Below are 14,163 nucleotides of genomic sequence, written 5' to 3'. Positions count from 1 at the left end.
AAAAAAAGTTGTGGTTTTTTTTTTTTACTTATTTTGGGGGTGTATGGGTGGGGGGGAGGATATTGGTTTTGTTTTGACATTTGAGGATCACAGCTTCGTACTGAAATTCAGCCTGAGTTTCTGAATCTGGCTCCTGTTGCAAAACCTGATCTGTGAGTGCAAGCTCTGCCAGAATAAGCTGCAGGAATGGGGCCTCCACCATTGCCAGTGTGCAGTGAGTGAAACTAATCAGTAAGGAGAAGAAATTAACAGCAGTGTATGACCCTGCACATCAAAATTACCAATGGAGGATATTTTCAAAATGCAGTATAGGACATTTTGAGTGCTCTGTGTGGCTTAGTATGGTGCCACAGGGCTTTACTTAAAATTCCATTGTGTTTTTTTTTTTTTTTTTGCTTTTGTGAAGTTCTGTTTTCAATTTTCAGAGCATAGCAGTGTTACCAAATATGGGATAATCTGCTGCTGCTCTGGACATGTGTCACTGCTTCTGCACTGGAGATGAAAACCAGAAATTGATTCTTCCCCTGCCTGGTGGGAAGTACTGATTCCTGTAGCTTTTGTAGCAGAGACAGAGAAGCTTATAGGCAGGTGTTACGTTAGATCAGAACTTTCCTGGTTTGCACTCATAGAATTTTAAAATAGAAAGATTGAATACAGCATACAGAACTGGAAAGGGTTAAGCTGTTCAGATTGTCTGCTTTAGGTGGAACGTAAAACTTTTTTTTTCCTTGAAGAGGAAAATAAACAATTCACTTATCCCTAGGGTGGTAGCAAGCCCTAACAAGGAAAAGCAGGACACATTCCTTCCTTCCTTTACAACTAGTCACTGAATTGCTCCCAACACATTCCAGATCTGGTAGGATAGCTTAATTGTCTTCACCTGGAGGCCAGTGCCTGAATTCCTGACAGTTATTATAACACCTATGGAGCGAGGCACCACAATTTCTTTCTGATGAAAGTTTGTTATGCACCCACTCCCATAGTCGTTAGTATTTTCATAGGCTCATTTGCATCTGAAGACTTGGGAGTTTCTTGGGTGGAACTGTGTCTATGAAAGTTTGAGCCTAGTGCTGTCATCAGACAAAATTTCTCACCAAAGACTTAGAACAGATATATGAAAGGAGAATTGTTTACTGTAATAAGTTGTGGTTATGAGTGAAATTTTTAACTGCTTCCTTTACAATGAAAGATCTGTATGGAGAAGGGAATGCTGCTGGTTTGCTTTCGCTGGTGATGAAACAGGAACATTTCTGTAATGATTCCTGATCAGGTGTGCAATGTTTTCCCATAAAGCAGGTGAAATTTTGCAAATTTGTTCAGGCAGATTAAGACAAAATAATTGTTGTCCCAGAATATCCTCAACTTGTGCTCTGGATTACAACTATTTTCTGTGGAATGTCGAGAAGGGTCCCACAGTCCAAATCTCAATGAAACATAGATCAGTAGCATATCAGGAAGCTTAGCTCTTTTCCCAAACAAAGAGCTAAATAATTAAACAAGGAAAATAAAATCCTTGAGTTTACCAACTCAAAGCAATTTGTTGCTGTTATGTACTTATTCCATTTCTACCATCACTTCTAAGGCATTTTATCAAATGCTTTGAAACACCATCAGATATAAATGTTTCAGATAAAGACTTAGCAGCTGTTTTCAGTGATATTCCATCCTAGAAAACATTTTGATAGTTTTGATGAGGCATCAGGAAGCTCCACCATACCGTGCTAGCACAATAATCAGTGTTAGTTCCAGCACAGAGAAGAGGTAGTTCTTTATTTGTAGAAATGAATATCAAGTAAGAGCAGAAGGTCTTTAAGGCTTGAAAATGGTGGTGAAGGTAATTCTGAAAGAGGTAAAAATGTGCAAGATTGAACTAGGATGATACTCAAAGGAGTGAGAACATTAGCAATGTTATTTTTACATATGTTTACTTACTGATAAATCTTATTGAATGGAATTATGGTTTAACATTACTTTTGTCAACGTAATAAAATAATTGCATTATTGGGAGATAAGAACAGAGGGAAGTTACAGTGGGGGGAAAAAAGTTCTGAATACAGAAAGGCACCTGTATTATCCTGATATGCCGCCAGGTGTTAATCCCAATTAGACTGAAAGCCTACATAAATCAGAGCCTTGAGTTCCCATTGATAAACATATTACTTCCCAAAACTGCATCTAGTTTTCACATTGTGTACTCTTGTATATTTTGTGTATCAGTAAGTCTGTATTTTGAGCAATGTTCAGAGATATTGCCATTTCCTGAAGTTAATTTCAAAATAAATCTGAGACAAGAAGGGTCTTGAACATGTGTAGGACTCTTGCTGGAGTGAAATTAATGGTACCATTTTCATCTTAACTTTATAAGGTTAACATGTGTGATGGCCAACAAAAAACGTCTATCAGTAGCAGTCACTTTAATTTTGTTACTGTTAATTCTCTGAATAATTAAATTAACTGTTTCAGTTACGTAGGCTTTCTCAGGAATGCTTGTGGGGATATATATAAACAGTTCCAACATACCACAGAAACACAATAGCAACCTCAGGTGGTCTTTGTTGGTCTCCTAACTAGTGAAACTTTAAAGCAAATCGACAGAGATGGAGATTGCTTTAAATACGATGAAAAAGGAAGGAATATGCTCTTCAAATGCACGATTGATAAATCAAAGGAAAAAATAAGCCATCTCTAATGCATACGTGAGACTTGGGAATGAAGTTGAAATGAATACAGACTGAGAAAATAACAAACGTGACTTTAGGATTGAAATAGTCTGTTAAGATTACAGCAAATTCAATTATTGCCCTCCATTAATTGTGTAATACTTGCGTTCGTTGTTCCCTTTGGTTTACACACAGCATTATGGCGCCATCGTGTGGCACAACTGGTAATCGCAGGACTTTTGGCTGCTAACAACCGGCTGCGACTTTGCCAGAGTGAGCGACCACAACCAAGTTCAGAGGCTACTTGACAGCAAAGGTTTCACGTCTCTCTGGCTTTCACAGTGGCTACCCTGTCTAAGTTTCTGATTATTCATGTAAAGATCTTTCGAAGGGGAGGGAACTTTCTCGACTGTCCTAAAGTAAATTTAAATACACTGCTCAACCCATGGTTAGTACAATTAATAGAAATAAAAATATAGGAGTAGGATGTGACTGAAGAAAAACTTGCATTGAGTGAGCTGCAAATCTGCAGGATGTGGCAATGGAGAAAACTAGAATACGAATATTGCTGCATCAGTTCCATGAGAAATATTTCGAATGAGTGTGAAGTCAGGGTGGCACATGACAGGAGAAGAGGCAATACAGTATCTTACTGCAAAAAAGAGGGAGAGAATAGAAGTTTTTCATGTCTGATGGATCCTTGAATGTTGTGTGCAATGAGTGAAGGGAATGTTGTAGCTGAGATGTGTGCAAAAAGAGAAGTGATGTATAATCAGGTATAAAAGTAGACGAGTGTATTGGACTCAATTATGTTTGGGGGAAAAAAACCAAGCATTTTCTAGGCAAAGGTAGTGTGACACATTACCTAAATGAACGCTAATTATGCACACTGTGTGACGCTCAGAAATTTTTTAACCAAGCTTGCAAAGTTGGTAATTTTTATGAAGACTATCATATAGGCAAGGAACTGGTTAAAAGTAATAAGGCATTGAATGATTTCGGGGAGGTGAATCCAGGCTAGAAGAAAGCTATCAGACTTTAATGTAGTTATTAGCGATGCTGACATGAATGTTACCAGTGTTCTGTTGACAAAAAACTAGAAGGTATCATTAATATGGAGGAGAGATGGGATATTATGCCTGGGGGGCAGGGGGAAGGTTCATCTCAAGAAAGGAGGCATCAAAACAGAATAAAACTCTATAATATAAACTATAGCAACATGTCTCTGAAGAATAATAAGAAAGAAAGTGCTGTAAGACAACAGTATTTGGAAGTAGCAGAACAGACTGATCTAGTTGATGCATGTAAAATGTGATAAAGTAAATATTGATGTTTTTACAACCACCTGAAGTATTTTCCAGCAGAAATAGGAGATTGACACTGGTATGAAATCAAAGAAATCAAAATGGAACGTTCAGTAAGCCCACATGCAGAAATGACTACTGAGGTGACCAAAGGAAGAAAAAGGCTGAGATTAGATGTGATATCACCATTACACATAAATGGTAAAAATCAAGGATGAAGATTTGCTAAAGTAAAAGGGCAATGACTGTGAAAAACAAACAAGTAAAAACTGGCCATTTGTAAATTAGCATCAGAACTTAGGAGATCCTAACCTAGAGGAGTAAGTCTCTAGAGCAAATACCCAGTTGGAACACAGGAACAGAAACTATCAGGAGAGAGACACCCAGAACCATACGCTGTATGCTTTCATACATGGAACCGCTCTCTACGGAGTTCTACGGAGTTCTCTGGTGGTTTCTCTTCAAGAAATTGAGTGTTCTGTAAGCTGCCAGCCCAGCTTTACCTGTGGTGGGTCAGGTATTGCCAAAGACTAGTTGGACATGTTAATTTATTAGAGCTGCCAGGAAGATGCTGAGTGATATCTTCAAAGCTAAGAACCCAGTTAAGAAGATATCTGTGCTGGAATGAATAGACAGCAAAGAGTCACAAGCATAGAATAATTGTCTGTTTTGATGGCACAGGTTGAATGAGAGTTTTGTGCTGTTTCAGAGTTCTTGTTTGCATTAATACTGCCTTGGGAAAGCAAAGAAAACCTACAAAGAAAACAAACGTGAAGAGCTAGATTTGGTTCCCAGCCCAATAATTCACTACCATGTATACAATACAGTTATTTTCATTTTTTTCAGAACCTCTTTTTTATTAATTAGTATCTGGGAGGAAAACCCGAGCTACTGCGTTTTGGTTGTGTTAAAGTATTTCATTCTGTTGGAGGAGACTTTCTAGATTCAAAGTAAACTTCTGAGCATTTGTACCCCCTATTCTCACATTTGTCTGACTTCTATTTTCTACTATTTCTCTTGCAATTTTTTTGCTATTATATTTTAGCTTGGTGATGGAATTCTGAAAACAGCAAATTCCAAGAGCACAAGTGGCAATAACCCTAAAATATTAGTGTGAGGCTCTCCATAGGATTGCATTTAAAAGGAAGATGATGAATCTAGAACATTTGGAGATGAACCTTAAAGTTAGTTTAGATTATTATGAAGAAGTTTGAAAGATAAGTTAAATTTTATTGAACCAGTGAAGTATATATTTTACGTAACCACAATTGAATGAACTTGGTATCCATGCCTTGCTATTGTAACTGGGAAGTCCCATTTTCCATCTGGAATTTCTAGGAAATAATGGCTATGATTTTAAATTAAAAATGTAGGAACTTCCTTTTCTCTTTCCTCCTTCCCTTGACTTTTTGTGCTTGTTTTAACCCTTCTTGCTCTTCTGAGGTTTCAGTTAATACTTTGTTTCCTTTCTTTATGGAAGGCAGAAGTCACGGTGCACTGCTGGTCATAAAACCTTATTTTATTCACACATTCAATCTTTTCCTCACACACGCTGACTTCCCAGTAGCAAATGCATAGGCAGTGGATGTGCTATGCTACAAAAGCCTTGTTTCTCTTGTTAACAGAAGCTCCAGATTTTCCTTAATGTGAAAGAAAAAATAAGAGACGTTTCTGAAGAAGCGAGGGTCCACCAGTAACTGGAACAACTGCTTCAATGTGCAACAGCAAAGACAAAGCTGTTGAACACCCACTTGAGAAACAGACATTTCAGTGGTGTCTGAAGTAACCTTCGCAAACTGCCTGCGAGGATTGCTCAGTACTTACGTGTCCTGATCTACTGCTTGCTTCTAGCAATTTTATTCATCCTCCTCTTCTCAGAACTATAGAGCTTTTTGGACTGAAAGGTATTTCAACAGTACAACCGGGACAACATAACAGCTGCTGATTTATTCAGATCATCACATAAGTCAATCCTGAATTTCAATTTCAGATGTTGAAAATTTAATACACTTAAAGATTATGACACAGATGTACTTGAAGGACAAACGGATGGTGCAAAAAAAAAAAAAAAAAAAATTAGGAAAAGAACTAGAACTAGTTAGTTTCTTTTGGCTTAGTTAACTCCCTAGACAATTATTAGAGGCTTGGTCCATATCTAGTATTTGCTTACTTTGGATGCCTGTTTGTGCTATTCCCAAGTTAGCAAGAGATCAAGTAGGGTGTGAACATTGAGTGCATTAACTAATATGTGATGATAACATGCAAACTTGCCTTTACATGTGGTAAAAACTCTCACTTCAGATAAGAGGGCAAATTGGCAGATGACATCTGACTTGTAGTGATGTAATTTGGATGATGGTTTACTTAATAGTTAAACTGTGTATTTTCTATTTATATATTCATCATTAAGATGAAATTGGTGGGTTCAGTCTTGCTGAGCTGGAGCAAAGAATCCTGCCCTACCCTATAAACTCTGCCCTAGCTGGCAGGCAGGAGAGGACGAGCTTTCAGCTGTGGCTGAGGGTGTAGCTCTACGTAGGAAGGAACAGAGAATTTTCTCACGTTGGTTAGAGACATAACTTTGTGCCTTAAGGCTGAAGAGTAATATGATTTCTTTCTGTTGGAATAGGATAAAACTTCACTATTTTTTTTTTTTGTATGAAAGAGGATTAATTTATTTTCTCTACCAATAGAGAAAGTTTGGTTATGTATCTGTGCATATAATATTTATATACACATGCATATATGTATTTTTGTCCACAGAAGCTTTCAATTTTTTAAACATATAAAGCACCAGCCTATAAAGTATGAGGGTAACAGTCCTGATGGGCAATACATTTGGACAGCTTTGTACATTTTTTTCACTGATGAATTCAGTTTCAGATAATAATTTTCTGTGGGCATGAGCTATACTAGAAACCATGTAAGCAGTATCTCCAGCTGCTGAACAAGTTAATGCATGTTTGACTGCAAGCGCTGTCTTGGGCACTAGTAATCTAAATAACTTAATATCTGTTGTTAAATACAGTATCAGTAGCATCACAGAATTATTAGTAGTACCAATATGTAATATTAATAAATTTGTAATAAAGACATTATTAACATATCTTAGTAGCAACATATTAAATGTTAGTAAGTAGTAGTAATAGTAGTAGTGTAGCAGTAAGGTCCTTTTACAAAAGAAACAAAAGCTATACCAGCACTCTTTCTATGTGTCTTTGTGGCAAGTTTTGTATTTCTTTAAAAGTTTGCTATTTTCTTCACATTCCTCAGGAGCCCACCTTCTACCTTCTTCTCTGCTTCTTGATCTCATACTTAACAAAAGCACACTTGTGCCACATTTTATTTTTACACAAAATTACACATTTTGTTACCTATTCTACTATTTTTTAGGAATGTGTTTCTTCCTAACTCTTCCGTACAAGTATGAGGCTCACCATGTTAATAATGTTATTTTCCTTTTCCCTGATCTTTTTCATTCCTCTCTTCCTATACCATCTTTGCTGAAGTCAATCTTGGATGGTCTTGAAGGTAACTTCCAGTCTTGTTCTTCATGACTTTATGATCTTTAATAAATAGTGAAGTCTCTCTTGCTTTCCTCAATCAAAAAAGATCTACTACTCATCTACTTTCTATACAGTTCAGTTGTATTATTTCCTGTCATTTGACAAGCCATCAGTCATTCATGATTCACACCTTTCTTTGTTGCTTCTTACCCGTTCCTGCATTCCTTTTTAAATTTGAGAATGAATTCATACACTTGGAAAGAAAAAGCAAGCAACTAGATCTCACCCATACACTGATTACTGTTCTACACCAGCACCTCAATTATGACAACTACTGAAAGTCAGAGTGAGCTGCAGAGCATTAGAAAGCCCCTGTCTTTTCCCCTGGCCTTGTTTTTTTTTTTTTTTTTTTTTTTTTTTTCCCCTTTTTTTTTTTCTTGTTTCCCACTCCCCCAAAAATGTTGCTAATTCAAGTAGTTGGATTCTGCATGTGTGCAGTAATGCTGAATAAGTCTGCCACAGAAGTGGTTTAAAACTGCACAAGAGTCCTGAATTGATGCTACAGCAGGATGCAGCATTTAATTACATGGCTTCATACATTTTTACCACTCTATTGCTGTCTCATTCAGTGAATAAGCAGTTATTTAGAGTTCACTTGAAAAATTCACTTGTAATCACTATTTAGCTCTAGTCAATGAATGCCATTTAAATACTATGTTACATTAAAAAAATCTATTATTAAATGCTAATTGTTTTAAAAAACTGTGTTTTAAGCAAGCTCCACTTAAATTGCAACTACTTAGCAGCATGAAACACTTCTGTAAATGCATCTCTAATAGACATTTCTCTTAAAAAGGGAAAATGCATTTAATGGCCAATTTTGTGTGCGTATTCTGGTGCAGCATCCTTTAGTGATTCTGTAGCATTCAGTGATCACCATTTAGCTGCCTTAGCTGCAGAACTATCATTTTGCTTCCCACTGTCACCTACCTCGTATGTTGTCTCCTAAAATATTTTGTAACATATGACAGAGCAGTCCTGTAGGCAACAGCCTGCTTACCTAGACAGTCCTGATCTACTGACTAGTACAGCTTCATGTAAGAACTGCACGTGAACTTCCTGTCAAGTGTCCTACTACATCTCTACCAGAAATTGCTAGCTCAGGTGCCACGGATTCCTTGTCCAGACAGTTCCATCTCATATGTAAGTCAGTTCCATCCCTAAATGTAAGTACCTTTTTTCAACCTTACTCCTTTCCAATCAATTAACTCAAAATCCCTCCTTTCTGTTTACCACCTTAGCTCAGTGTCATCCTACTATTTTGTAACACACGCCTAGTCTGATCTTCTTGCCCAACCATTTGATTCCCTCCCAATACCAGGATCATCGTTCAGCCCCTGTAATCTCCTTGCTCAACTAGTCTCCAAACCTTTCTTCCACTGGCTTCCTGATCAGGGTATCTCAGTCTCCCTCTCTACGTGCTCTAGTGCTAAGACACCTCAGTTTATATAGCCTTTCTTCGCTGATTTCTTCTCAAGTGATTTGTTTATCTTCTTCAATAAGCATTGCCTCCTCATAATATGTTCCTTTCATCCCTTATCTAGTTTTATTCTCCAGTCATTCAGATCAATAGGATTATTCTTAAAAGTCAGCAGCTGTTACCTATGCTCAGTTCCTGTGCCCAGCTGTGTTTTGGTGTGGCACAACCATTACAGTAAAAGCCTTTGAGTTTGTGTAGTACCTGATTAACAGATAACTGACTACTCAGTCCACAGGGAGGAAGGGTGCAGAGACTGAAAAACGTCATCTGTAAGGAAATCTGTTGTGCATGATTACTTTGTAGGTTGATACACTTAGCAGGAGCTGAGAGAGATCCAAGCATTTCATGATGGTCTCTCCAGCCCTGCAGGCAGCTCCGGGCCAAGAACTGTCAGAAAAGGCACAGAAATCTGTTTTTCAAAAGTCAATAATTTGGCAGTGTTAAGCAAAAAAGTGAGAAGTTTATTCAATAATACTACGAGGATGTTGTGTATGGATTGTTAGTGTGTAAGCCATTAGGCTCATAAACTGTCCAGTGTTTCTAACATAGCTAATTAGAAGTGTTGCTATAAAAATTGCCAGCTTGTGAAACAATGGGTGGAGACAGGAATTCAACTCCAGAAACCCACTTCAGTTACCACATTGTTCCTTCATTATCTATCTTGTTTCAGCAAGGTGAGCATGTAGCAAAACAGTAATTGAGCAGTAACAAATGCTCAACAATAAAAAAAATAAGAAAAATTCTCCAAGAAGTATTGCATATGGAGGAGAAAATCTAATTATCCAAAAAAAGATCTGAACTATATTGACCCAGAAAACAATGATTAAAAAGTGCAGTATTCATCAAGGATGGAAGTTCGGTGTAGGTGACAGCAGTTTTCAGAAATATGACAAGGAGAAGAGTTGGGCAGAGTGTAAAGATTGGACTCTCATTACTAATTTCTTACAATTAACTAAGGAAATAGAACTACACACAATGTATTAAAATCTTTCTTGTACTACATTAGTATCCTTTCTACATTACTGATGTTAGAAATAAACTACAACAATTCAGGTTTCATTTAAAAACTTTCTTCTTTTTCACTTTTTGATGGAAAAAAGAAACATTTTTTTTCTTGCAAACATTATTCTAAGTACAATAGAAAATTGAAATGGATTCTTTCATAAAATATGTTTTGATAGATACATAAAATAATACAATATGTGAGATAAGTTAGAAATAAATGTTGAGCAGTGATATAATATAGCTTTTGCATCTCCAGAAGCTGTCAGGTCAAACTAAGTTCTGGAAAAAAAATAAACATGCTGAATAGGAACCATTTTTATACCTACCTCAGCCATTCCAAGATGGGCAAATGAAGCACAAAAAACTAACTGGCACTTAATAAAAGCAGAGAACTGCATTTTGGAGGAAAAACCTAATTCTACATTTATTTCACATAGGTTGCCAATGATAGTGACTCATGATAGAAATATCGGCATTCTAAACATCACTGTGAACAGCACAGTGAAGACATCTTTCCATTACAATCTCACCATGTTATTCATAAATTTAACTTTCTGTCCAGAACGACTACCTTCCCAATCTTAAGTTCCTGGGGCCCTGCAGGTGGTGGGTAGGAAAAGGGCAAGAACAGTAAAGAACAAAGAAATGGAAGCCCTTCTTCTCCCTGTTCTGCAGATCAAATAAAGTTTACGTCCATTTCAATGCAGAGGCCCCACTCTGCAGACTAAACTCACGGCATAAATTTCAGAGAGGTGGAGGTGTGCTTTTTTGAGTGGCAGATAGCATATCCACATTAGTTCACCCACACTGGTGATTCGAGTCATGTGAAGCGACTAAATGTGAAATGGTTCCATCTGGTTGGTATTAGTTACGTTGACAAAGTTGTCATTGGAATAATCCATATCTTTATTCATCGCACATATATACACTGATAAAAATGAGACGTAGCTCAGCCTCAGATGAATCATTTCCTTCTGTTCAAAATCACGCAAGAAATTAATACTCTGGCACAGGACTTCAGCAGAACTGGCGAAATCTTATCATTTAACACTGATGCCTGCATTAGTAGAGTATTCATTGATCTCCCTGCAAACTATTTCAAATTCTGAAACTATAAACTGAAAGAGACTGGATAAACATAAGAGAACTCAGATTTGACACCATATCAGTCTCTGGAACTGTCCTTGTTCTACTAGTTAGTACAAGTAAGTTTTCAAATATCACAGTAACATCAAACAAGTGAACAATCTTGCTCAATTTATATGAACTTACATGTCAGGCAAATGCAAGTCTACAGAATGGGCACGAGCACCATAAAAACTACTTTCAAACTTAATGTGCACCTTACAGCTTACATCAACTTGCATAAATTAATTTCACTCCTCTGCTACCTTTCACAACACTTGCAAATGCTCTCCCTGCTATTAATGTTACACTGAGCCTACAATAAACAACATGGTTTTCATTTAATTATTAGATATGTTGTTCTCAGAAACCAGCTGGTTGTTGTATGCCAAGTGCCAACAGCAAATAATACAGGTTCTTCCTGTTCTAAGAAGAAACAAATCAGAGCATCTTCTCATTTGTTAACCCAGACTCCATTTAAAATAGATATATTCACGTGGTTACTAGTTGGACAAAATACTCCATACAAGTTTCTAGTATTCCCATCTTAAATCTATTCCCTAAAACTCAACAGGTTAAAATCAATATTGAGTGATGATATGATTTGAGAATCTAATCTGTTTAGCAATTTTATCACTGCTTTTTATTAAACAGACATTTAATTTATTGTAAAATTGAAGCACAACATATTTTGCCCAAGCAAGTATTTCAGGAGTTGCACTGCAAAAATTGTGAGGGAGTGGATCCAGGTTAAAAATTAAAAGCTTCCAACTTTTATATGTCCTCCAATGTTACTTTTCTAAATTATTTCATAATCTGGTTTCATAAACCAGCGTAACTGAAAATATGGCATCCTGTATGGAAAGCAGCAGCTGGACTGGGAAGTACTTAGGTGAGTACTTCTGCTTAACTCTTCAGACAACAGACCACAACCTAATTTTGCTGTTATGAGGTATCCTTATTTCAACTACTGGATTTGAGGCTTTAATAGTAAATATGCTTTTTCTATTCCTAGACATTTCAGTCTTCCATAGTACAGTCTCAAGTTTAAATGGCTTTCTCTCTATGAATGTTTTTACATAGATAATGAGAAGTTTGAACCATACCATTAACCATATCAAAAGCACAGGTCTCAATTTGATCTTGTTTCTTCAGGGAGGCTATCCATGCCATTATTAATACAGATGACACTCTTGGTAGTTTGCTTTATTTTCTTCTAAGCTCTGGCTTTTATATTTGAGATATAAATATTGAGACATCTGAACTAACGTTGTCATTATCTGCTGCCTTGGAAAACTCTTCCAGTTGACTTGTACCAAGAACACAAAGTGACCACAACATGTAGAGTACTGAAAAACAGCAGATCTCAGATTGCAGAACAAAGAAGGAACTTCTGTCACAAAAGCATTTGATCAGTGCGGGTGATTTTACCACAAATATGCTCACCCATGAGTAATGTTGGAAACTGATTAAATAACGGGTCAATAAAAGCCTTGTGTTTTGGACCAAGTTCTACTGCAAAGTTTTTTTGATAAAAAACAACATTGAAAAATGAAGACAGTAGATTGAACTGTGAGAGAACTCAATGCATGAGACAAGTTTCCTAGAAGATGACAGGCATTTGTGAAATAATTTAAAGACAAGGTAGAAGATGGATGAAATACAGGATAATATGGTACTGGGTAAACTCAAAAACTGGGGTGAGGACAGAAGATAAACTTAGCAGAGCACAAGTCATGCAAACAACAAAGGTCAGCGTGGCTTAAATAGATGGACATTGTATGTACACAGTGTTGGGCTATATGTGAAAGATGGTTCAGTGGAAGGGTACGACCAACCTAAGTTTACGGAGGGAAGAGGATCTGTAAAAAGTCTCAACACTACACTGCTCTTGATCCCAGCATAGACAGAGATGAAAAGTGGCAGAGATGAAAACTGTACCTCAAAATTTCTAGACTTTCATTTTCATAGTGATTTGAATATATGAAATTTTATTTGACGAGGATATTACTGATTTTTAGCTTTTTGGATTTACCTACTGTCAAAATATCTAAAACTTCAAAAACAAACAAACAAACAAGAAAACCAACACCCACCAAGATAGGGCCCCCAACTCTGAGCAATATAGAGAGCAAAATTTTGATACACAATAAATTTCATGTTTTGCGATCCTGATGCATATTTTCCAGAGGATCAGAATACACATGGGATAGTTTACACCAATGTACCGATGCTTTAAAGCACAGAGATTACCAAACCGTCCAAGGCGCACAAGTCAGCGCCAGAGAACTAGATCGAACAGCCCTTTCTCCAGTGCTCTAGAACATGCGAACAACTTGTTTTGAGATCCCAGCGTCGGCACCGAGAGACAAAATTGCCCCAGGTGCGACGACAGTGATGCCGGCCCGGGTGTTTGCGCTGGGACAGGAAAAGCACCTACGAGTAGAACAGGTTCCGCGGGGGCGGGCCGTGCGGCTCTGCCCCGGCAGGGGCGGCTTTTCTATACTCACACTGGCAACATGTTCCTCTCTGTCGAAAGTTAAGCTTGGCAGCTCCTCTCAGGGCCCTAAAAGAAAGACAGTGTGGCAAAACTGACGTGAAAGTCTTCCTGGAAAGGTTATTTCGCGCTGCCTTTACCCGTGTATGACACTGGGGACTCACACGAGCGTACGGCTGCGTCAGGAGCCAGTGCCGAGGTGCCGGAGGGAGAAGACGGGAGCCGGGCACGCCGCGCCCTCGCGAGCCCTCAGAGGCGCGCGCCCGCCCGCCCGTCCCCTTTCGCCCGCTGCTCGCGGGGCGGCGCGGGGGCGCTGTCTCTGCGGGGAGATGAGAGGGAGCGCCGCCCGCCCTTCTGCAGCACTACCCGTTGCACAAGCTGCCGCCTCTCCGCTCCCGAGGCGAGCCCCGGCGCGACGCTGACAGCGCGCGCCGGCAGACGGACTGCACCCCCCGGCCGGCGGAGGCGAGGCCGGGCGCGCCCCGCCCCTCGTCCCGGCATTCCCTGCGCCCGCTCGGCACGGCTC

The 14,163-nt window shown here is 38.4% G+C and overlaps 1 long non-coding RNA gene across 1 annotated transcript; it reads right to left on the bottom strand.

Moving 5' to 3' along the window:
• Positions 1-372: 372 nt before the first annotated feature.
• LOC104912259 (uncharacterized) lies at positions 373-13,941 on the bottom strand. Its single transcript, XR_014885289.1, has 2 exons — positions 13,802-13,941; positions 373-13,706 (listed from the first exon to the last, which is right to left on the bottom strand). It is a non-coding gene; the product is annotated as an uncharacterized LOC104912259 (long non-coding RNA).
• Between the last annotated feature and the right edge of the window lie 222 nt (positions 13,942-14,163).

This window comes from Meleagris gallopavo, chromosome 10 (genome assembly GCF_905368555.1).
Source record: "Meleagris gallopavo chromosome 10, MGAL_WU_HG_1.1, whole genome shotgun sequence".
Classification (NCBI taxonomy): domain Eukaryota; kingdom Metazoa; phylum Chordata; class Aves; order Galliformes; family Phasianidae; genus Meleagris; species Meleagris gallopavo.
Note: the sequence above shows the minus strand (reverse complement) of the source record. Positions and strands in the feature narration are given on the sequence as shown.